Raw genomic sequence first — 24,770 nt, 5'->3', positions numbered from 1 at the left:
AGTTATGGGAAATGCGATCTGCTTACTAAAAATAAATGATACTTAGGGGTTGGAGTAGAATTTTACGAATTCTACTCCAATTTCCCTGTAATAACTATAGGTGATACTAAAATAATGTGAAAAGGGTGTGAAAACACCCTTTTTCACATTATTTTAGTAAAAATAATGTTGATAAATTGAGCCCTATATGTGTAGAGTTTATATGTTCTTCATATGTTTGCGTGGGTTTTCTCCTGGTGTTCCGGTTTCCTCCCACACTCCAAGAACATATAGGTAGGGTAATTGGCTTCTGGCATAATAATGAACCCTCGAGTGTATGTAGTGTGGGAGAATGTTGCTCTTGATGAAAGCTGAGGGGAGTGGGTGCATGAAACAATATGTTGTTTGGAGATATCCATACCCTTTATAAGGAGGGGCTCAAAAAGTGCAGGAGAATAAGCTGAAGAAAAGACACTTTAAAAACCATAAATCTGGACATTTGGAAAGTCTGACAACATTGTTACCAACATATGAAACAATTCTCCAGTTACAATATATTTCCTGGGAAAATATACTTTCTGCGAACGTGGTTAAAGTGTAGTACAGCGCAAGCAGTAGGTATTATTTAAATATTTATTACAACCTCAGAAATTACCATAAACCTGATCACATATAAATTAATGAAATAATGAAATGCCTTGTAATTTAAATACTTCTTCCCATAACAATTCAAACACTTTATTTTGGAATCAAATGCATTGCCTTATTGTGAGTTAATGCAAATATATATATAAAAGTCATAACTAATTATTGCAGCTTTTGTTTTTAATTGCAATGTAAGTAATTATTTTCCGTGAATGCCTGCATTGCTTTGGAAGAGTGTAAAGTAGCTTTCCTCAGCCACCAGGAGAGCAGGGTTCCAGTTACCTAAGGGTAGGAATATTTAGTTATGCTAATGAGAGCTTATTATTTGCCCGTTGCTGTGACACAGTAACCTAGCAGCAGGGCCTGGTAATGCAGAAAGACCTGGTGGCTGAGGCTCACACTGGGCCCCGAAACACTACACGAAGCCCAGGTAAGCTGGGTGCGGGTGTTTAGAGCACGGAGGCTGCGCCCTGTGTTGCCGGGGCCGGGCACATACACAGTGTTAGGGGGATTGATGGTTTTTTACGGAACTCTGTAAATTCCGGAACGATCATTAACGAATCGTAGACATATATATCTTAAATATAACGCAGTTTTTGCTATACTACTTAGGTTACCAAACACCCAGGGCAAGAGCTGTGCAGCAATCAGCAGACGGGCTGTTCCTGGCTATTATTTATCATAAGGGGTTAAAATAAATGTACAGGTTGCTCCTGTTGATCTTATATGAATGAATATGCATCATATAGGCGGAGTTGTAGGTTCGCAGTATAAATTCTGCTGTTTAGGTGAAAACGGACTGGACCAGATTCCGGAACGCCGGACCTGACCAGCTCCCTGCAGCGACCGCTACTGCTGAGGAGCTGTGTAATGCACGTGCGTTTCCCCGTCCAGCGGGGCGGGGGTAGTGGGTGTGTCTGAGATGGGGAGGGAGAGACAACCGGCTACCCGCCCTCACCTGCCGTTGTAGAGTGCACCTGTCACACCGGACACTGCAGCCTGTTCACCCGCTGCTGTTGCTCAGAGGGCAGGGGTGCAGGGAGATGGCTGGTCACGTTTTCCAAGTCACCCAGCATTTGCACAGGTGTATTCATTACTTACTGACACAGTTTAAAAAATCCATAGGTGGTTATTATTATTTCACTTTTGATTCTGTGCAGAGACCTGGAAATCATGCAATGTGTGGGGTCCTGAGGACAGAGGGCCTGATTCATAGCCGCTTGTAAGCGGCCGCTCGTTCGCTCCGAGCGATGTTCGCACAACTGCGCATGCGTATGGGTTGTAATACGCATGCGCGAACCAGTCATTGCGGTCGGAAACTGTGTGCTCGCAAAATAGCGAATGCCTGCTATTTTGAGTGACAGAATGAGGCGTTTGTGGGTGGTAAGAGGGGAAGGTGCTTGAAAACGGGGAGTGGTGATCCGAACGCAGGCGTCCCAATCGGTCAAAACGGGCGTTTTAAGGGTGTGCATAATTAACAAAGCAGCGTCATCGACCACGTCACTTGGTTCTCTTTTAGCCTGAACTGCTCGCATGATTGCGGTAGGAAAATCCTACCACAAGCACTGCGAGCAGTTCATACGCCTTTCGATGTACTCGATTAATCTAATAAATAGCGGAGATGACGTAGGATGCGAACGGCCAGGGGGCGTTTTTTACAAAATAGCGAGCGCATGTTTAGTTCGCTCGTTCAGACATAGAGGCGTCAACAGACCGCAGAGCGAGCACTCTATTTAAATATCCGGCCCCTTTTTCTGAACGAGCGAGCGCAAATAGCGTCCGGCTCCGAATCAGGCCCAGAGTTTGGGAACCTGTGATCTAATGTATTTATCACTTGCTGCATTAACCACTTAACTGACAATTTTTGTTTTCCAAAAAACGCTCAGAAATTGTCGTCTTTTTATGACTGAATTAGGTCAAGAACATCTTTTTAAAATCCAACACGATTTAAAAAAAAATAATATATATATATATATATATATATTAAACACTGTATACCATAAAATAGCAGTTCTTAACGGTATACTGTAATGATGGCCATTGACAGCTGTTCAACCATCAATAGAAACCATCGATTGTTTGAAACCACAGCCACCGATGTTTCATTGACATCGGTTTACAAACAGTCGGTGGTCCTTCCTAGTATACTACATAGTATAGCATCCATAAGCGTAGGCCCCGTATCAAGTCTTGATCGTACAGGAACGCTATAATTAAATGACCTACAACACCACTGCCGGATCCCTTTGCACCCCGCTGCGGACGCCTCTGGACCCCCACACCCTGCCATGGACACTGCTGAACACCCGCAATGCAAGCCTGACCCCTTGCGCACAATGCCAGACCACCACGCACCCTCGCCGCCAGACGTGTGTGTGTATATATATGTAAAAAGTGAGCTTTTCATTTTGCCTTGCATTTACAATGCTCGATCACTGTGTCCAGCAGTGATCGGGACAATGGCGGGGTCGCAGCCAGAAGGAGGGTCCAGGGACAGAGCACCAGGTAGGCTGAAGGAGGAGAGAGTGGGGTGCGCGGGACGGTTTCAGAGCAGTAGCCGCCGCCGATGCCGCAGCTGCTGCTTCTGTATCTCTGTCACAGGCAGCCGCGCCGCGCTGCTGAAGGTAGAGGTGGGCGAGCCGCTGGTTGCCCAGGGACAGAGCAGCAGCCGCAGCTGACAGGAGCCGCAGCTGCTGCTTCTCTAGTTGTAATGTCACTGGTAGCCAGCGCCAGTGAAAGAAGGGATGGGAGAGCCGTCGACTCCCCGGAACCAGAGCAGCAGCCGCGGCTAACAAGCTGCCATTGCTTCTATATCACAGCCACGCCGGGGGACAAGGGAGTGGGGGTCCCGCTGGTGGAATCGGTATGATTTACCGCTGGACGCTTGTCCGGCGGTTGGATCCCAACAGCGGCTGCCCAACATGGGTGAAAATCCCGATCGTCCCCAGGTAAGTATTCACTAACCTAACCTCCCCCCCCTAACCCTCCTTAGGGGTGCCTAACCTTTCCCCCCAGTGCCTAACCCTAATACCCCCTCTAAGTTCCTAAACCTAACCCCCCCCCCTAAACCTAAGTGGGTGCTTAACCCTCCCTCCCCCTAGCCTAACCCTAACCTCACTGGGGGTGCCTAACCCTAAGTCCGCCCCTGGAGCCCTAAACCTAACCCCCCCCAGCGGCTGTCCACGCTCGGCGCCCGGCATCACTTCGATCGGGATGCCGGGCGCCGGTCTCCCGGCGTCGGTAAAATGACAGGCGTCTAGATTTAGACGCCTGTCATTTAACCCTCGCCGGGATAAAGCAGTCAGGAAGCCGGCTGTCGGGATTAAGTCCGCCGGCTTCCCGACTGCATACCCCGCCGCTGCCCAGGCCGGGGACACAGCAGGGCAGCCACGCCGGGACTGGGGGTGAGGCCAGCTGCCCAATCACTGCTGGCCACAGTGATCGGGTCTCACAGGAGGAGAATTCATTGATGCAGAGGGACCAGCAGGAAGTATAGGTGGCTGCGGGAAGATTGGCTTCCCGCAGCCGCCCAGTGGGCATTTCTGACTGGTCGTATCAGACGCGACCGTGTCAGGTAAAGCCCAGTCTGGTATGGTCGTATCTGATACGAACGTGCCAGGCAAGTGGTTAAGGTGGGGGTGCAGATCTTTTGAATAGAGCATTAGATAAAATCAATAATGAATTACCCCTTGTCCACTTTTAATGTTGGGAGGGTAGGGGGTGTAACCCAGCAACCCGGCGCCTAGAATACCCGTGCTGGAATCCAGACACCTGTCAGAATACCGCGGCGGCATCCTGACGGTACGTAGCGGGGTTAGAGTCAGGCACTAGGGGGAGGTTTAGGGTGCAGGGAGGGGGAGGTTAGGTTTAGGCACTAGGGGGGAGATTAGGCTCAGGCACTGGAGAGGGAGGGTTAGGATACCTACAGACAGGTGTCGGTATCCTAACCCTGTCGGGATGCCGGTGTCAGGATTTTGACCGCCGGGATCCTGAGCGCTGGCATCCCGTACCCATCCCCTCAGCTTAATTAAAGAAGCTTGTTCGTTATCCAGCCATCCCAAAGCCAAGTTGAGGTGTTGTGGGAAGTTTTTAAAAAGACTTATCAGATGTTTGAGGGGATGTGAGCATGTAACATACCGCAGATGCGTCCATTGGCGGTCACTCGTTTGTGCAAATACTGCTGCAAAGGCCTTCTCTGGTGTACAGCACAGCCATGCGCCTGAATGTACTCTGTAGTACCGAGTGGTGTGTCTTTAGATGCATCATCAAAACTTGCACCAGCCTAAGGCAGACTGTTTTACATTTGTTCTACAATTTCAGTTAAGGGGGGTATCCACTTAGCGATTTAAACAAGCGATTGCACGATAACGATGTTATCGTGCAATCGCTTGCAAATCGCGCATGCATCGGGCATGTTTTGGACGGAAGTGACCCGCGTTGCGCATTCCCGCAGGTCGCTTCCGACATCGCCCGTACATGCAGGTCAACCTGACGATCTCATCAGGTTCTGCATGTGCGGGGATGAGGGATGTGCCGGGACTGAACAAGTGAACGTTCAGTCTAGGCACCTCACTAGCTATACAAACGACAGCACGATTGCAATGTCGCAATCGTGCTCTCGTTTGTATATCGCTAAGTGGATACCCCCCATTAGTGTATGTATGTATATATGACGATATATTGTTTAATGTGTACCAAGCCTTACTGATAGGAGTGTGCAATGGCAATGTATAACTATTGTTTATGCTGTCCACACATATTGCTCTGTGTGAGTGTATGGCTTCAAGAGAATGCTCTGGACAAAACCAATTAGATCTTGGTCAGCAGGTGGCCGCTGTCCGCTTGTGAGTAGGGTATCTGTTACTCGCACTAACAAACATTCTTTAATTTCATCCAGACACTCAGCCCAAGAGCCATATATAAATCTTTACATATTTCCTGCCTCAGGCTGCCCCACTTACTACAATCTGGTCACATGGTCTGATCAATGAACCAATAAACTCGCACAGATGCAGGGCCTGAATTAGGGTAGCTAAATCCGCCTCATTTTTTTCAATCTTGGGATTCGGGATTAAACACATCTGAATCCCGGGATTGAGTTGATCAATGAAAATATTTTTATTCTGTACTTTTTCTGAGATAAAAATAAGTGAGTAGTACAAATAAAAGTGTGAAAATGACTCGCTTTTATTAACATTTTCAAAATACAAGTATTAAAGCCTTTAAAGGCAAACCCAAGTAAGTTATTCAAGTATAAACAAAATAAAATAACATTCATGGTCCAGCACAGGCCCAAGGGCAAAAATTAAACTTTAATGGCCCCCACCTGGGCCACTACACCACAGGAATAAAAGGTATGCAGTCGAGATGCCGACGGTCTAATGCCGACCGTCGGCAAGCCGACCTAGGTTAGGGTTGGGCTAGGGCAAGGTGGGGTTAGGGGTAGGCACCCGCCCCACCCGAGAGACTTAGGTTTAGGCTGCGGAGAAGTTAGAGGAATGGGTATGATATACCGCCGGCCGATTCCCGTCAGCGGCAGCCCGACAGGAGCAGAGTGCGACGCAGCGGAAGCCCGACAGCGCTGGAAATCCCGATCATGGATAGGTAAGTATCCACTAACCTAACCCTCCTTAGGGGTGCCTAACCCTAACTTCCCCCCCAAGTGCCTAACCCTAATCCCGCCTCTAAGTGCCTAACCCTCCCTCCCCCTAGCCTAACCCTCCCGGGGGGTGCCTAACCCTAAGTCCCCCCCGGGAGCCCTAAACCTAACCCTCCCCCCCCGCGGCTGTCCGCTCGCGGCGCCCGGCATCACTACGATCGTGATGCCGGGCGCCGGTCTCCCGGCGTCGGGGAAATGCGGGCGTCTACATCTAGACGCCCGGCATTTCACCCATGCCGGGATAAGACAGTCGGGAAGCCGGCTGCCGGTATATAGGCAGTCGGCTTCCCGATTGCTTCCCAAGTTAGGTTTAGGTACTTAGAGGGGGCTTAGGGTTAGGCACTTGGGGGGGAGGTTAGGGTTAGGCATCCCTAAAGGAGGGTTGGGGGGGGTTAGGTTAGCGATACTTACCTAAATTAGAAGTCGGTATCTTCACCCCTGCCAGGCTTCCACTGTCGGGATTTGAACCACCGGCCATGTTGCCGGCGGTAAATCATACTGATTCCGAATAAAATAACATTGATGGCCCAGAACAGGCCCACAGGGAAAAAAAAACTTTCATAGCCAGCCCAGCCCCACACGAAGAATAAAACATTCAGTTGACTCACCCACCACCCTCCTCCAGAGTCCACTCCAGTTGAAGAACAGCACTGGCGACTAGTGAAGCCCAGAGTGACCCAGTCCTCCTCCAACAAGACACAGAGCACTGAGAGCAGTAACAGTGACAGTCCCACTCCGGCCACAGGTGCCGCTCTGTGTGACACAGTGACAGTGTGGGGCCTTCAAATACTTAGTTATGGCCCTGATTGTCAGACAAGTGAACTAGCTGGATCTCCTGATACGCAATAGCTGCGGTCATCCGCTGACCGCACCTAGTGATGGTAGTAATTTATTTCCCATCTGTTCTCCTCAATTTGGAAAAATGATGGAGATTCAATACTGATATTTTCACTGTCCCACAGTCCAATGGCTATTACCAGATGATAATTTTTAAGAATTCTTCGTAAAGAAATAACAACCTGAATCTCCAGTAATTTGTGGTTTACATTTGTATTTTGTACGTTTGTACAGAGAACAGGACAGGAACAAGACATTACCATTTAAAACGCAGAAGAGAAATTTATTGCAATCTCTGAGTGGAGGGAAATGTGATGCAGACAGCAGAGATGTGAAAACCATCTGCTCAGATCTGGATTTCTGGCTGGTGAGTACAAAACGGTTGCAGAACACTATTGAGACATTTATCCTGTTCATATTTCATCCACAAATTGAGTAAGATTCAGTAAATGTCCAAATCAGTCCTTACAGCCTGGTTGGTTACAGATAGCTTACAGACACATAACAGGTAGGTCAGGTCTTTTATCCTGTGTAACATACTGTAGATGACCAAAATCATGGATTCAACATAATATGGCAGTAAAGAAATTATACTTCGTTTCACACAGAATTGCTTGTCATACCACAGTTTGCTCAGGCAGGACAATTTTACAGAAGCCTCACATCTAGGGGAATATTTATTTGCCACGTTAATTATCATCTGTTATTCGATAACAGATTAGGAGATCTATATACTAAGTAGTGTTAGGAGACAGAGTGAAAAGTGATAAGGTGCCAGCCAATCAGCTCCCAACTGTCATCTCACAGGCTGTGTTTGAAAAATGACAGTTGGGAGCTGATTGGCTGGCACCTTATCACTTTTCACTCTGTCTCCTAACACTGCTTAGTAAATAGACCCCTAGGAGATCTATTCATCATCACTTACAAAAGCAGGTGAACATTTTCACCTACTTTTGTAGAAATGAAGTATTGAGGCCATTTATCATAAAGGTAACGCAGGCGATATCACAGATATCTTCTGCTTCCCTTTCTCTCCCAATGTGGCCTCTGTCCCCATACGCTAGTGTGGGGACCTAAATTCATCACACTCCAAAAATACAATATTTTCAGAGCTTTGCCATCTTCAGATGTTGTCTGCTCCTGCACACCCGCTCCTTCCCATAGTCCCTGGTTGCGAAGAGGGTCCTTTTGGATCCCACCATCCAAGGTCGGCTACTTCCACCGGACGCTGGAGCTTTGTGCGCCTGCGTGAACTCTAGTTCATACAGGCGCTCTGGCGGTAGTGCTACGCAGTGAAAACATTCGGGGGGAAAAGCTGATTTTTGGATCAGCTGTCTCCGCGCCGGAGCAATGATGAATTGCTAAGCTTTACGGAGCTTGGTAAATTGGCCAATTGAAAAAAATGGGGAGTACAGTATTCTGCAGTTCTTAGCTGAACACAGGCAATATTATTTATTACCAGTTATTTATATAGCGCACACATATTCCACAGCGCTTTACAGAGAATATTTGTACATTCACATCCGTCCCTGATCCAGTGGAGCTTACAATCTATGTTCCCTACCACATGCTCACACACACACTAAGGTAAATTTTTGTTGGGAGCCAAATAACCTACCAATATATTTTTAGAGTGTGGGAGGAAACCAGAGCACACAATATAGGCCCCCATACATCAGCAACCGATTGCGGCAATTCTGCATTTTACAGATGGTTGTGTAAACAAATCTGCAATGTATGGGGGTCACAGGGCCTGATTCAGAGCTGAACGCTCTGACCAGAGTGCTCGCTCTGAATCAGGGCCGTCCCAGCTAAATTTGGAGCGGCCTCCTGGCCGCTCGCATAGCTGTGGGTACCACCCACAGCTTATGCGAGCGGCCAAAAAGATGGTCGCGATGGTCAAAGACCATCGCGACCATCGGGCTTGCGACGAGACCCTGCGGTAGGGTCTCGCTTCCGCAAGCCCAGGAGTGATTTTGGCTCTATCAGAGCCAAAATCAGTCCCACTAACATCATTACTGATGTCAGTGGGGCCGGACTCAGACGGTAGGCATTCCCATGGGAACGCCTCCGTCTGGCAGTCACGCCCCCGGCACGCCCACCAAAGGGGGCATGCTGTCAATCAACATCGACAGCACGCCCCCTTTGGTGCGAGACCCGGAGCGACGGAGAGCCCGTCGCTATCCGGGTCTCGCATATGCGCACGACGGAGCTACCTCCATCGTGCGCATGCGCAGTCGGGCAACATCGACCCGTTTGCGAGAGTCCTTTGCGAACGAACGGGTCTGAATGACCCCCACAGATCACAGATTGCAACCAAAAAGTGATTGGAATTGTTAGATCAGGTTGTCCAACATGTTGGAATTCACAGATCAATTGGGGCTGTAAATTGCTAGTGCATGGTGACAATCAGCAAATTTGCAGATGGTTACTAGTAAAATGATGGGCCTTTCCAGATTGGCAGATCTGAATTTGCTGAAACCAATCTGCAAATCACTGAAAAAGATCTGTAATGTATGGGCGCAGATAGCAACAAATATTCAAATTGTTCAATTGTGGTTTTCTGTTTGCTGATGTATGGGGGCCTTAACTCTGACATCTCCTGTGTTCAGCTTTTAATAAATAGCTGGGATACTTCAATTGCCTTTGGTATGAAAAGTTGACATTCAGAATGTCGACAGTCAGAATGTTGACAACCAATATGTCATCAATGTTAAAATGCCAACCTGTTCATAATGTTTACATTTAACATGTTGACACCAGAATGTCAGCATGTTTGTTTTTGCTTGTTTTAGCCTAATCCTAACCCTAAAAATAAGCAAAAACCATATGTCGACAGTTAAATGTGGCCATTTTAACCATGTTGACCTTTTTGCATGTCGATATTCTGAATGTCAACCATCTGACCGCATACCTCTTAAATCGTGCAGAAATGTAATACAGGTTGAGTCTCCCATATCCAAAATGCTTGGGACCAGAGGTATTTTTGGATACCTGATATTTCCGTATTTTGGAATATTTGCATACCATAATGAGATATCTTGGGAATGGGACCCTAAACACAGAGTGCATTTATGTTTCATATACACCTTATACACACAGCCTGCAGATCATTTTATACAATATTTTCAATAACATTGTGGCTCAAAGTTTGTGTACATACATGAAGTTCATTTATGTTTTATATACACCTTATACACACAGCCTGCAGATAATTTTATACAATATTTTTAATAATTGTGTGCCTTAAACAAAGTTTGTTTACATTGAGCCATCAGAAAGCAAAGGTGTCACTATCTCATTCATGCTCAAAAAATGTCAGAATTTCAGAATATTCGGATATGGGAGACTCAACCTGTACATAGGCCACCTGTATACTACTTGCTCTCAGCTATATCTGTGCATTATCAGCAAACTGGTCCTATATTTTACAGGCTCCTATATTCTAGTTGCTCTCAGATGCAGTGTCTGCAGCTGCGCAGATTACAGCCATTACGGTAGGAATTCTCGCCTGTTTTTGGCTCGTACCTCTTTGGAGTGCAGTCTCAAGCTAGCGCTATTTCTCTGTCTGTAAATTCAGCGACAGTACCTCGCGGCTAATTGCAAATCCCCCGTTGTTTGTAAAGCTGGCAAGTATATTGCTGTATGCAAAATAAAATTGATAGTTCACTGTGTTGTATTTCAGAAGTGATCTATGCACAAAAAGGATGATACATTGTGTGCTTTATAATGACATCACTGTATTACAATATGATGTTTTTTTCTTTATAATAATAAACATTTAGTGCATGTTGCTGTTATTCTAGTGTGTTCATGTTAAACTGAAGAGGTATCTCTCAGTGGGTCTACATCAAGGTATACCGCATTGATTTTTGCACTATTACATTAATGTTAGATTTCTATAATGCTCTCCTGACCTCCTGAGGGATTTTTAAGTGTTTCATAGGTTATTTGTGGTTAAGGGTTCAGCAGAGACAAAGCTTAATGCACAGGCGCTGTTATGGATGTGTGTCAACAACCTGTTAGTCCTAATTGCATCAGATCTATCCTTATGAATTGAGTCACTACATCTTAGACATTGCCTAATAGAGGCTTATTTACCAACTGATGCACTATTCCACAGGTTCTCAAACTCGGTCCTCAGGACCCTAAACAGTGCATGTTTTCCAGGTCTCCTCACAGAATAAAGAGTGAAATAATTAGCTCCACCTGTAGATCTTTTAAAATGTGTCAGTGAGTAATGACTACACCTGTACACCTGCTGGGTGACCTGGAAAACGTGACCTGTGTGGGGTCCTGAGGACCAAGTTTGAGAACCACTGGTCTATTCATATTCTGCAAAACCGTATCTTTTGGCATATATATAAGTGTATACACATGTTTACATGACCAATTCAGCCAAAACTGATTCTGTTTGGACAGGTTAATTTCCGTCATGTACATTTATATGAAAGACGTATCCCAGCTTACTACATAGGAATCAGCTGGAAAGCAGAATAAAACTTGCAAGTTGGCATTGCACATGCATTTTTGTAAGCACCATGGCACTCCTATCACTGCTTCATAGAGATCAGCATTAAGGATGCAGGGATGGAGGCAAATTGACTCTCTGGGTGGATGTTATATGTTTTTTCACTGCGCATGGTTCGGAGTCGAGTGCACACATCTAGAGGTGACTCAGTTGTAAGCATCTGAGTCACAAATCCACTTGTGGCTGAAGGGGCATAACTGGGTGTTTACAAGGTGTTTGCACGTAGGCTAAGGTGACCAGGGGTATGTAGACAGAACTGCGGCCTATGCAAAGTTGTTCATAAGTAGAGTTCTGTCTGTTTTCAGATGGATCTCTTGCACCAGGTATAGGGCTTGTGAAAGTGTGCACTGATAATGATGATGGCTATGAACACAAGTGTGCAGGTAGGGGTAGTGCAGTCGCACACATGCATACGGGCAAATTATTTGTATACAGGTTGAGTCTCCCATATCCAAAATGCTTGGCACCAAGGATATTTTGGATATCAGAATATTCCGCATTTTGGAATATTTGTATATCATATTGAAATGTCTTAGGAATAGGACCCAAATCTAAACACAGAATGCATTTATGATTCATATACACCATATACACACAGCCTGAAGGTCATTTTATACAATACTTTCAATAATTTTGTGGCTCAAACAAAGTTTGTGTACATACATGAAATTCATTTATGTTTCATATACACCTTATACACACATGCTATAAGTCATTTTATATTTTATTTTTAATAATTGTGTGCCTTTACCAAAGTTTGTGTACACTGAGCCATCAAAAATCAAAGATTTCACTATCTCAGTCATGCTAAAAATATTCCGTATTTCGGAATATTTGGATATGGGAGACTCAACCTGTATAGGGCCTAATTCAGAGTAGGAAATGGCAAGTAACTGTGGACCTCATTCAGAGTTGGTCGCGAGCGCTGATGCGCTCGTAACCGACTCGATGGTTTGGCCAACGCACGCAGGTTGGGTCTGGGCACTCTTAAGCCCCAGGGAGCTTTCTGCTCTGATGGAGCAGGAAGCTCCCCACTGACATCAGTGATGATGTCAGTGCGGCCGCCCACAAAACGGTAGGTGTTCGTTTTGGAAACCACCCCCTCGGCCCGCCTACCAAACTGGGGCAGCTGTTGATCAACATCGGCAGCCGCCCCTTTGGTAATGAGCTCCGGAGCGACAGAGTTTCTTGAATTGTCCTTGGGCCCTCCCACCCACCGAGTGTGGTACGGACAGCAGTGTTACAGTACTTGTATACACAGTGGGCTGCGGCCAACAGAGTCACAGTACTTGTATGCCTAGTGAGCTACGGCCCAAGGAGTCACAGTGTTTGTATACACAGTGGAGTACGGCCCAAGGAGTCAGAGTACTTGTATACACAGTAGGCTATGGCCAACAGAGTCGCATTACTTGTATACCTAGTGGGCTACGGCCCAAAGAGTCACGGTGCTTATATACACAGTGGGGTACAGCACAAAAAAAAAACCTGTTTTTTTCTTTTTTACTTTTTAAACTTTTAACTTTCTTTCTAAAAAAATATATTACTTTTTTTTTTACACTGGGGCAGATGGGCATGAGTACATCGCAGCATACGTCAGCATGCCTTGTACACACAGCCACTTGTGAGTCTGGACAAAGCAACTTTAATCAGCACACTACAGCACAGCATACATCAGTGTGCAGTGTGCCCCCTATACACAGTCATTAACCACATAGCCAGCCACTTGTGACTCTGGATACAGCACAGCCAATACAACAGAGTACAGCGCAGCATACAACAGCGTGTCCCATACACAGTCACTTATCAGTACAGCCAGCCACTTATTGTGAGTCTGGATACAGCAGCTGCACAACCAATACAGCAAAGCAGTGCGCAGCATTCAGCAGCGTGCGAGTGAAATGGTGCCGAGTAACGGTCGTGACGCCTTATATAGAAGCCAACTATCGCGGGAATCCGACGTCGGGAAGATGACGTTCGGCCTTGAAGTGGGATCCGAGTCAGGCGGGAACACCGGAGCCGCGGCTCAGGTGGACTCGGATCCCCTGTGTTCGGAGTGGTCCGGATTCCACAGAATCCGAACCGCTCATCTCTAGTAAATACTGGCTGCTTTTGCATGTAGCGCACAGATGCTGGACAACTTTATTTTTACACTGCAATTTAGATGTCACTTTGGACACACTCCTCCCAAATCCATCTCTGCACATTTTACATCTGCCTCACCTGCAGTGCAGCATGGTTTCATCAAGATGCACAGTAACTGGCTCTTACTCTCTTATCTTACTCTATTCCCAACTCTGAATCAGGCCCTTAGTTCCATGCATAGAACGCAGGTGCAATAGCTTCTGACTTCTATTCAACTATGCATTGCACCCTAAAGATCTGTCTATGCACCTATTAGGTTCATTCAGTTAGCCGGAGCCCATGATGTGCAGTAGCAAGGATGTAGAAACGGCAGATCAACTCGCCATAAAATCACGCATTTTTGAACGCAGCACTATGGAGCTGTGAACAACAAATCTGCAATCTCATGGCTCCCATAAGTGTGGCATAAGTGCATACTTACTCACGGGGCAAGCCAGCTCGCAGCTAGTTGAATCAACCTCTATGTCTGTTACAGCCAACCACTAGTGCATTGTTGGTATTATTGGTTTTCTCTCATTTGGATATAGAGGGGCTGATTCTGAGCCACATGCAGGGTGGCTGTGGTTGTGGGCAGCCACGGAAGTCAGAATTACTACTTTATACTAATGGAAGAATCCGTAGGGCCAATGCGGAGGTCCGTACGTCTACAAGTGGAAAGCCATGCCGCCCAGTGTTTTCACGTCATCATTAGTATCAGTACTTGTACCAGCGTGCCTAGATGCAAGAGATCTATCAGAGACCGACATCCCTTCCCCGTACACGCAATTCAAAATGGCATAGAGCATTACCTACACTCCCACAAGACTGGGCCCTTCTGTGCACTCACATTGCTGCTGCCCTGAGATTTTGCGGTAAGAAAGATCCGCCGTATTTTTGTGCACTTCAGAATAGAATGGACAGAAATGTGTAAACTGGCATCTGTGCATATTGTAGGCAGAAACCTGCTGTGTACTGGCATCTGTGCATTCACTGTAGGTAGAAACCTGTGTACTGGCATCTGTGCATGCGTTGTAGGCAGAAACCTGTGTACTGGCATCTGTGCATGCGCTGTAGGCAGAAACCTGCTGTGTACTGGCATCTGTGCATACTGTAGGCAGAAACCTGGGTACTGGCATCTGTGCATGAGCTGTAGGCAGAAACATGTTGTATACTGGCATCTTTGCATGAGCTGTAGGCAGAAACCTGCTGTGTACTGGCATCTGTGCATGCGCCGTAGGCAGAAACCTGCTGTGTACTGGCATCTGTGCATACTGTAGGGAGAAACCTGTGTACTGGCATCTGTGCATGAGCTGTAGGCAGAAACCTGCTGTGTACTGGCATCTGTGCATGCACTGTAGACAGAAACCTGCTGTGTGCTGGCATCTGTGCATGCACCGTAGGCAGAAACCTGCTGTGTACTGGCATCTGTGCATACTGTAGGGAGAAACCTGTGTACTGGCATCTGTGCATGCACTGTGGGCAGAAACCTGCTGTGTACTGGCATCTGTGCATAATGTAGGCAGAAACCTGTGTACTGGCATCTGTGTATACTGTAGGGAGAAACCTGCTGTGTACTGGCATCTGTGCATGCGCCGTAGGGAGAAACCTGTGTACTGGCATCTGTGCATGAGCTGTAGGCAGAAACCTTCTGTGTACTAGCATCTGTGCAAACTGTAGGCAGAAACCTGTGTACTGGCATCTGTGCATGAGCTGTAGGCAGAAACCTGCTGTGTACTGGCATCTGTGCATACTGTAGGGAGAAACCTGTGTACTGGCATCTGTGCATGCGCTGTGGGCAGAAACCTGCTGTGTACTGGCATCTGTGCATAATGTAGGCAGAAACCTGTGTACTGGCATCTGTGCATACTGTAGGGAGAAACCTGTGTACTGGCATCTGTGCATGCGCCGTAGGAAGAAACCTGTGTACTGGCATCTGTGCATGAGCTGTAGGCAGAAAACTTCTGTGTACTAGCATCTGTGCAAACTGTAGGCAGAAACCTGTGTACTGGCATCTGTGCATGAGCTGTAGGCAGAAACCTGCTGTGTACTGGCATCTGTGCATACTGTAGGGAGAAACCTGTGTACTGGCATCTGTGCATGCGCTGTGGGCAGAAACCTGCTGTGTACTGGCATCTGTGCATAATGTAGGCAGAAACCTGTGTACTGGCATCTGTGCATGAGCTGTAGGCAGAAACCTGCTGTGTACTGGCATCTGTGCATGCGCCGTAGGGAGAAACCTGTGTACTGGCATCTGTGCATGAGCTGTAGGCAGAAACCTTCTGTGTACTAGCATCTGTGCATAATGTAGGCAGAAACCTGTGTACTGGCATCTGTGCATGCGCTGTAGGCAGAAACCTGCTGTCTACTGGCATCTGTGCCTACTGTAGGCAGAAACCTGTGTACTGGCATCTGTGCATGCGCTGTAGGAAGAAACCTGCTGTGTACTGGCATCTGTGCATACTGTAGGCAGAAACCTGTGTACTGGCATCTGTGCATGCGCCGTAGGCAGAAACCTGCTGTGTACTGGCATCTGTGCATACTGTAGGGAGAAACCTGTGTACTGGCATCTGTGCATGCGCTGTGGGCAGAAACCTGCTGTGTACTGGCATCTGTGCATAATGTAGGCAGAAACCTGTGTACTGGCATCTGTGCATACTGTAGGGAGAAACCTGTGTACTGGTATCTGTGCATGCGCCGTAGGCAGAAACCTGTGTACTGGCATCTGTGCATGAGCTGTAGGCAGAAAACTTCTGTGTACTAGCATCTGTGCAAACTGTAGGCAGAAACCTGTGTACTGGCATCTGTGCATGAGCTGTAGGCAGAAACCTGCTGTGTACTGGCATCTGTGCATACTGTAGGGAGAAACCTGTGTACTGGCATCTGTGCATGCGCTGTGGGCAGAAACCTGCTGTGTACTGGCATCTGTGCATAATGTAGGCAGAAACCTGTGTACTGGCATCTGTGCATGAGCTGTAGGCAGAAACCTGCTGTGTACTGGCATCTGTGCATGCGCCGTAGGGAGAAACCTGTGTACTGGCATCTGTGCATGAGCTGTAGGCAGAAACCTTCTGTGTACTAGCACCTGTGCATACTGTAGGCAGAAACCTGTGTACTGGCATCTGTGCATGCGCTGTAGGCAGAAACCTACTGTCTACTGGCATCTGTGCCTACTGTAAGCAGAAACCTGTGTACTGGCATCTGTGCATGCGCTGTAGGCAGAAACCTGCTGTGTACTGGCATCTGTGCATACTGTAGGCAGAAACCTGTGTACTGGCATCTGTGCATGCGCCGTAGGCAGAAACCTGCTGTGTACTGGCATCTGTGCATACTGTAGGGAGAAAACTGTGTACTGGCATCTGTGCATGCGCTGTGGGCAGAAACCTGCTGTGTACTGGCATCTGTGCATAATGTAGGCAGAAACCTGTGTACTGGCATCTGTGCATGAGCTGTAGGCAGAAACCTGCTGTGTACTGGCATCTGTGCATGCGCCGTAGGCAGAAACCTGTATACTGGCATCTGTGCATGAGCTGTAGGCAGAAACCTTCTGTGTACTGGCATCTGTGCATACTGTAGGCAGAAACCTGTGTACTGGCATCTGTGCATGCGCTGTAGGCAGAAACCTGCTGTGTACTGGCATCTGTGCATACTGTAGGCAGAAACCTGTGTACTGGCATCTGTGCATGCGCTGTAGGCAGAAACCTGCTGTCTACTGGAATCTGTGCATACTGTAGGCAGAAACCTGTGTACTGGCATCTGTGCATGCGCTGTAGGCAGAAACCTGCTGTCTACTGGCATCTGTGCATGCGCCGTAGGCAGAAACCTGTGTACTGGCATCTGTGCATGAGCTGTAGGCAGAAACCTGTGTACTGGCATCTGTGCATACTATAGGCAGAAAGCTGTGTACTGGCATCTGTGCATGCGCTGTTTGCTGAAACCTGCTGTGTACTGGCATCTGTGCATGCACTGTAGGCAGAAACCTGCTGTGGACTGGCATCTGTGGATGCGCTGTTTGCTGAAACCTGGTGTGTACTGGCATCTGTGCATACTGTAGGCAGAAACCTGTGTACTGGCATCTGTGCATGTGCTGTAGGCAGAAACCTGCTGTGTACTGGCATCTGTGCATGCGCCGTAGGCAGAAACCTGTGTACTGGCATCTGTGCATGCGCTGTAGGCAGAAACCTGTGTACTGGCATCTGTGCATACTATAGGCAGAAAGCTGTGTACTGGCATCTGTGCATGCGCTGTTTGCTGAAACCTGCTGTGTACTGGCATGTGTGCATGCACTGTAGGCAGAAACCTGCTGTGGACTGGCATCTGTGCATGCGCTGTTTGCTGAAACCTGCTGTGTACTGGCATCTGTGCATGCGCCGTAGGGAGAAACCTGTGTACTGGCATCTGTGCATGAGCTGTAGGCAGAAACCTTCTGTGTACTAGCATCTGTGCATAATGTAGGTAGAAACCTGTGTACTGGCATCTGTGCATGCGCTGTAGGCAGAAACCTGCTGTCTACTGGCATCTGTGCCTACTGTAGGCAGAAACCTGTGTACTGGCATCTGTGCATGCGCTGTAGGCAGAAACCTGCTGTGTACTGGCATCTGTGCATACTGTAGGCAGAAACCTGTGTACTGGCATCTGTGCATGCGCTGTAGGCAGAAACCTGCTGTGTACTGGCATCTGTGCATACTGTAGGCAGAAACCTGTGTACTGGCATCTGTGCATGCGCTGTAGGCAGAAACCTGCTGTCTACTGGCATCTGTGCATGCACCGTAGGCAGAAACCTGTGTACTGGCATCTGTGCATGCGCCGTAGGCAGAAACCTGCTGTCTACTGGAATCTGTGCATACTGTAGGCAGAAAGCTGTGTACTGGCATCTGTGCATGAGCTGTAGGCAGAAACCTGCTGTCTACTGGCATCTGTGCATGCGCCGTAGGCAGAAACCTGTGTACTGGCATCTGTGCATGAGCTGTAGGCAGAAACCTGTGTACTGGCATCTGTGCATACTATAGGCAGAAAGCTGTGTACTGGCATCTGTGCATGCGCTGTTTGCTGAAACCTGCTGTGTACTGGCATCTGTGCATGCACTGTAGGCAGAAACCTTCTGTGTACTAGCATCTGTGCATAATGTAGGCAGAAACCTGTGTACTAGCATCTGTGCATGCGCTGTAGGCAGAAACCTGCTGTCTACTGGCATCTGTGCCTACTGTAGGCAGAAACCTGTGTACTGGCATCTGTGCATGCGCTGTAGGAAGAAACCTGCTGTGTACTGGCATCTGTGCATACTGTAGGCAGAAACCTGTGTACTGGCATCTGTGCATGCGCCGTAGGCAGAAACCTGCTGTGTACTGGCATCTGTGCATACTGTAGGGAGAAACCTGTGTACTGGCATCTGTGCATGCGCTGTGGGCAGAAACCTGCTGTGTACTGGCATCTGTGCATAATGTAGGCAGAAACCTGTGTACTGGCATCTGTGCATACTGTAGGGAGAAACCTGTGTACTGGTATCTGTGCATGCGCCGTAGGCAGAAACCTGTGTACTGGCATCTGTGCATGAGCTGTAGGCAGAAAACTTCTGTGTACTAGCATCTGTGCAAACTGTAGGCAGAAACCTGTGTACTGGCATCTGTGCATGAGCTGTAGGCAGAAACCTGCTGTGTACTGGCATCTGTGCATACTGTAGGTAGAAACCTGTGTACTGGCATCTGTGCATGCGCTGTGGGCAGAAACCTGCTGTGTACTGGCATCTGTGCATAATGTAGGCAGAAACCTGTGTACTGGCATCTGTGCATGAGCTGTAGGCAGAAACCTGCTGTGTACTGGCATCTGTGCATGCGCCGTAGGGAGAAACCTGTGTACTGGCATCTGTGCATGAGCTGTAGGCAGAAACCTTCTGTGTACTAGCACCTGTGCATACTGTAGGCAGAAACCTGTGTACTGGCATCTGTGCATGCGCTGTAGGCAGAAACCTACTGTCTACTGGCATCTGTGCCTACTGTAAGCAGAAACCTGTGTACTGGCATCTGTGCATGCGCTGTAGGCAGAAACCTGCTGTGTACTGGCATCTGTGCATACTGTAGGCAGAAACCTGTGTACTGGCATCTGTGCATGCGCCGTAGGCAGAAACCTGCTGTGTACTGGCATCTGTGCATACTGTAGGGAGAAAACTGTGTACTGGCATCTGTGCATGCGCTGTGGGCAGAAACCTGCTGTGTACTGGCATCTGTGCATAATGTAGGCAGAAACCTGTGTACTGGCATCTGTGCATGAGCTGTAGGCAGAAACCTGCTGTGTACTGGCATCTGTGCATGCGCCGTAGGCAGAAACCTGTATACTGGCATCTGTGCATGAGCTGTAGGCAGAAACCTTCTGTGTACTGGCATCTGTGCATACTGTAGGCAGAAACCTGTGTACTGGCATCTGTGCATGCGCTGTAGGCAGAAACCTGCTGTGTACTGGCATCTGTGCATACTGTAGGCAGAAACCTGTGTACTGGCATCTGTGCATGCGCTGTAGGCAGAAACCTGCTGTCTACTGGAATCTGTGCATACTGTAGGCAGAAACCTGTGTACTGGCATCTGTGCATGCGCTGTAGGCAGAAACCTGCTGTCTACTGGCATCTGTGCATGCGCCGTAGGCAGAAACCTGTGTACTGGCATCTGTGCATGAGCTGTAGGCAGAAACCTGTGTACTGGCATCTGTGCATACTATAGGCAGAAAGCTGTGTACTGGCATCTGTGCATGCGCTGTTTGCTGAAACCTGCTGTGTACTGGCATCTGTGCATGCACTGTAGGCAGAAACCTGCTGTGGACTGGCATCTGTGGATGCGCTGTTTGCTGAAACCTGGTGTGTACTGGCATCTGTGCATACTGTAGGCAGAAACCTGTGTACTGGCATCTGTGCATGTGCTGTAGGCAGAAACCTGCTGTGTACTGGCATCTGTGCATGCGCCGTAGGCAGAAACCTGTGTACTGGCATCTGTGCATGCGCTGTAGGCAGAAACCTGTGTACTGGCATCTGTGCATACTATAGGCAGAAAGCTGTGTACTGGCATCTGTGCATGCGCTGTTTGCTGAAACCTGCTGTGTACTGGCATGTGTGCATGCACTGTAGGCAGAAACCTGCTGTGGACTGGCATCTGTGCATGCGCTGTTTGCTGAAACCTGCTGTGTACTGGCATCTGTGCATGCGCCGTAGGGAGAAACCTGTGTACTGGCATCTGTGCATGAGCTGTAGGCAGAAACCTTCTGTGTACTAGCATCTGTGCATAATGTAGGCAGAAACCTGTGTACTGGCATCTGTGCATGCGCTGTAGGCAGAAACCTGCTGTCTACTGGCATCTGTGCCTACTGTAGGCAGAAACCTGTGTACTGGCATCTGTGCATGCGCTGTAGGCAGAAACCTGCTGTGTACTGGCATCTGTGCATACTGTAGGCAGAAACCTGTGTACTGGCATCTGTGCATGCGCTGTAGGCAGAAACCTGCTGTGTACTGGCATCTGTGCATACTGTAGGCAGAAACCTGTGTACTGGCATCTGTGCATGCGCTGTAGGCAGAAACCTGCTGTCTACTGGCATCTGTGCATGCACCGTAGGCAGAAACCTGTGTACTGGCATCTGTGCATGCGCCGTAGGCAGAAACCTGCTGTCTACTGGAATCTGTGCATACTGTAGGCAGAAAGCTGTGTACTGGCATCTGTGCATGAGCTGTAGGCAGAAACCTGCTGTCTACTGGCATCTGTGCATGCGCCGTAGGCAGAAACCTGTGTACTGGCATCTGTGCATGAGCTGTAGGCAGAAACCTGTGTACTGGCATCTGTGCATACTATAGGCAGAAAGCTGTGTACTGGCATCTGTGCATGCGCTGTTTGCTGAAACCTGCTGTGTACTGGCATCTGTGCATGCACTGTAGGCAGAAACCTGCTGTGGACTGGCATCTGTGGATGCGCTGTTTGCTGAAACCTGGTGTGTACTGGCATCTGTGCATACTGTAGGCAGAAACCTGTGTACTGGCATCTGTGCATGTGCTGTAGGCAGAAACCTGCTGTGTACTGGCATCTGTGCATGCGCCGTAGGCAGAAACCTGTGTACTGGCATCTGTGCATGCGCTGTAGGCAGAAACCTGTGTACTGGCATCTGTGCATACTATAGGCAGAAAGCTGTGTACTGGCATCTGTGCATGCGCTGTTTGCTGAAACCTGCTGTGTACTGGCATCTGTGCATGCACTGTAGGCAGAAACCTGCTGTGGACTGGCATCTGTGCATGCGCTGTTTGCTGAAACTTGCTGTGTACTGGCATCTGTGCATGCGCCGTAGGCAGAAACCTGTGTACTGGCATCTGTGCATGCGCTGTAGGCAGAAACCTGCTGTGTACTGGAATCTGTGCATACTGTAGGCAGAAACCTGTGTACTGGCATCTGTGCATGCGCCGTAGGCAGAAACCTGTGTACTGGCATCTGTGCATACTATAGGCAGAAACCTGTGTACTGGCATCTGTGCATGCGCTGTAGGCAGAAACCTGCTGTGTACTGGCATCTGTGCATACTATAGGCAGAAAGCTGTGTACTGGCATCTGTGCATGCGCTGTTTGCTGAAACCTGCTGTGTACTGGCATCTGTGCATGCACCGTAGGCAGAAACCTGTGTACTGGCATCTGTGCATGCGCTGTTTGCTGAAACCTGGTGTGTACTGGCATCTGTGCATACTGTAGGCAGAAACCTGTGTACTGGCATCTGTGCATGTGCTGTAGGCAGAAACCTGCTGTGTACTGGCATCTGTGCATGCACCGTAGGCAGAAACCTGTGTACTGGCATCTGTGCATGCGCTGTAGGCAGAAACCTGTGTACTGGCATCTGTGCATGCGCTGTAGGCAGAAACCTGCTGTGTACTGGTATCTGTGCATACTGTAGGCAGAAACCTGTGTACTGGCATCTGTGCATGAGCTGTAGGCAGAAACCTGTGTACTGGCATCTGTGCATGAGCTGTAGGCAGAAACCTGTGTACTGGCATCTGTGCATACTATAGGCAGAAAGCTGTGTACTGGCATCTGTGCATGCGCTGTTTGCTGAAACCTGCTGTGTACTGGCATCTGTGCATGCACTGTAGGCAGAAACCTGCTGTGGACTGGCATCTGTGCATGCGCTGTTTGCTGAAACCTGCTGTGTACTGGCATCTGTGCATACTGTAGGCAGAAACCTGTGTTCTGGCATCTGTGCATGTGCTGTAGGCAGAAACCTGCTGTGTACTGGCATCTGTGCATGCGCCGTAGGCAGAAACCTGTGTACTGGCATCTGTGCATGCGCTGTAGGCAGAAACCTGTGTACTGGCATCTGTGCATGCGCTGTAGGCAGAAACCTGCTGTGTACTGGTATCTGTGCATACTGTAGGCAGAAACCTGTGTACTGGCATCTGTGCATGCGCTGTAGGCAGAAACCTGCTGTCTACTGGCATCTGTGCATGCGCCGTAGGCAGAAACCTGTGTACTGGCATCTGTGCATGAGCTGTAGGCAGAAACCTTCTGTGTACTGGCATCTGTGCATACTATAGGCAGAAACCTGTGTACTGGCATCTGTGCATGCGCTGTTTGCTGAAACCTGCTGTGTACTGGCATCTGTGCATGCACTGTAGGCAGAAACCTGTGTGCTGGCATCTGTGCATGCGCCGTAGGCAGAAACTTGTGTACTGGCATCTGTGCATACTGTAGGCAGAAACCTGTGTACTGGCATCTGTGCATGCGCTGTAGGCAGAAACCTGCTGTCTACTGGCATCTGTGCATGCACCGTAGGCAGAAACCTGTGTACTGGCATCTGTGCATGCGCTGTAGGCAGAAACCTGCTGTCTACTGGAATCTGTGCATACTGTAGGCAGAAAGCTGTGTACTGGCATCTGTGCATGAGCTGTAGGCAGAAACCTGCTGTCTACTGGCATCTGTGCATGCGCCGTAGGCAGAAACCTGTGTACTGGCATCTGTGCATGAGCTGTAGGCAGAAACCTGTGTACTGGCATCTGTGCATGAGCTGTAGGCAGAAAACTTCTGTGTACTAGCATCTGTGCAAACTGTAGGCAGAAACCTGTGTACTGGCATCTGTGCATGAGCTGTAGGCAGAAACCTGCTGTGTACTGGCATCTGTGCATACTGTAGGGAGAAACCTGTGTACTGGCATCTGTGCATGCGCTGTGGGCAGAAACCTGCTGTGTACTGGCATCTGTGCATAATGTAAGCAGAAACCTGTGTACTGGCATCTGTACATACTGTAGGGAGAAACCTGTGTACTGGCATCTGTGCATGCGCCGTAGGAAGAAACCTGTGTACTGGCATCTGTGCATGAGCTGTAGGCAGAAAACTTCTGTGTACTAGCATCTGTGCAAACTGTAGGCAGAAACCTGTGTACTGGCATCTGTGCATGAGCTGTAGGCAGAAACCTGCTGTGTACTGGCATCTGTGCATACTGTAGGGAGAAACCTGTGTACTGGCATCTGTGCATGCGCTGTGGGCAGAAACCTGCTGTGTACTGGCATCTGTGCATAATGTAGGCAGAAACCTGTGTACTGGCATCTGTGCATGAGCTGTAGGCAGAAACCTGCTGTGTACTGGCATCTGTGCATGCGCCGTAGGGAGAAACCTGTGTACTGGCATCTGTGCATGAGCTGTAGGCAGAAACCTTCTGTGTACTAGCATCTGTGCATAATGTAGGCAGAAACCTGTGTACTGGCATCTGTGCATGCGCTGTAGGCAGAAACCTGCTGTCTAGTGGCATCTGTGCCTACTGTAGGCAGAAACCTGTGTACTGGCATCTGTGCATGCGCTGTAGGAAGAAACCTGCTGTGTACTGGCATCTGTGCATACTGTAGGCAGAAACCTGTGTACTGGCATCTGTGCATGCGCCGTAGGCAGAAACCTGCTGTGTACTGGCATCTGTGCATACTGTAGGGAGAAACCTGTGTACTGGCATCTGTGCATGCGCTGTGGGCAGAAACCTGCTGTGTACTGGCATCTGTGCATAA

The 24,770-nt window shown here is 48.5% G+C and overlaps 1 protein-coding gene across 3 annotated transcripts in view; it reads left to right on the top strand.

The window, feature by feature from the left end:
• Window positions 1–967: 967 nt before the first annotated feature.
• LRRC56 (leucine rich repeat containing 56) overlaps window positions 968–24,770 on the top strand; it is an 82,509-nt gene continuing 58,706 nt past the window's right edge. For 2 of the 3 annotated variants that reach the window (XM_088471009.1, XM_088471010.1), the window contains exons 1-2: window positions 968–1,054; window positions 7,355–7,487. The gene's annotated coding sequence lies outside the window, so the exon portion shown is untranslated. Of the gene's footprint in view, window positions 1,055–1,622; window positions 1,709–7,354; window positions 7,488–24,770 lie in introns of those variants that run through there. The other variant, XM_088471011.1, reaches the window with a different exon arrangement.

This window comes from Taudactylus pleione, unplaced genomic scaffold, assembly GCF_031769625.1.
Source record: "Taudactylus pleione unplaced genomic scaffold, aTauple2 ptg000109l, whole genome shotgun sequence".
Classification (NCBI taxonomy): Eukaryota; Metazoa; Chordata; class Amphibia; order Anura; family Myobatrachidae; genus Taudactylus; species Taudactylus pleione.
This window is presented reverse-complemented; position numbering and strand designations above follow the sequence as displayed.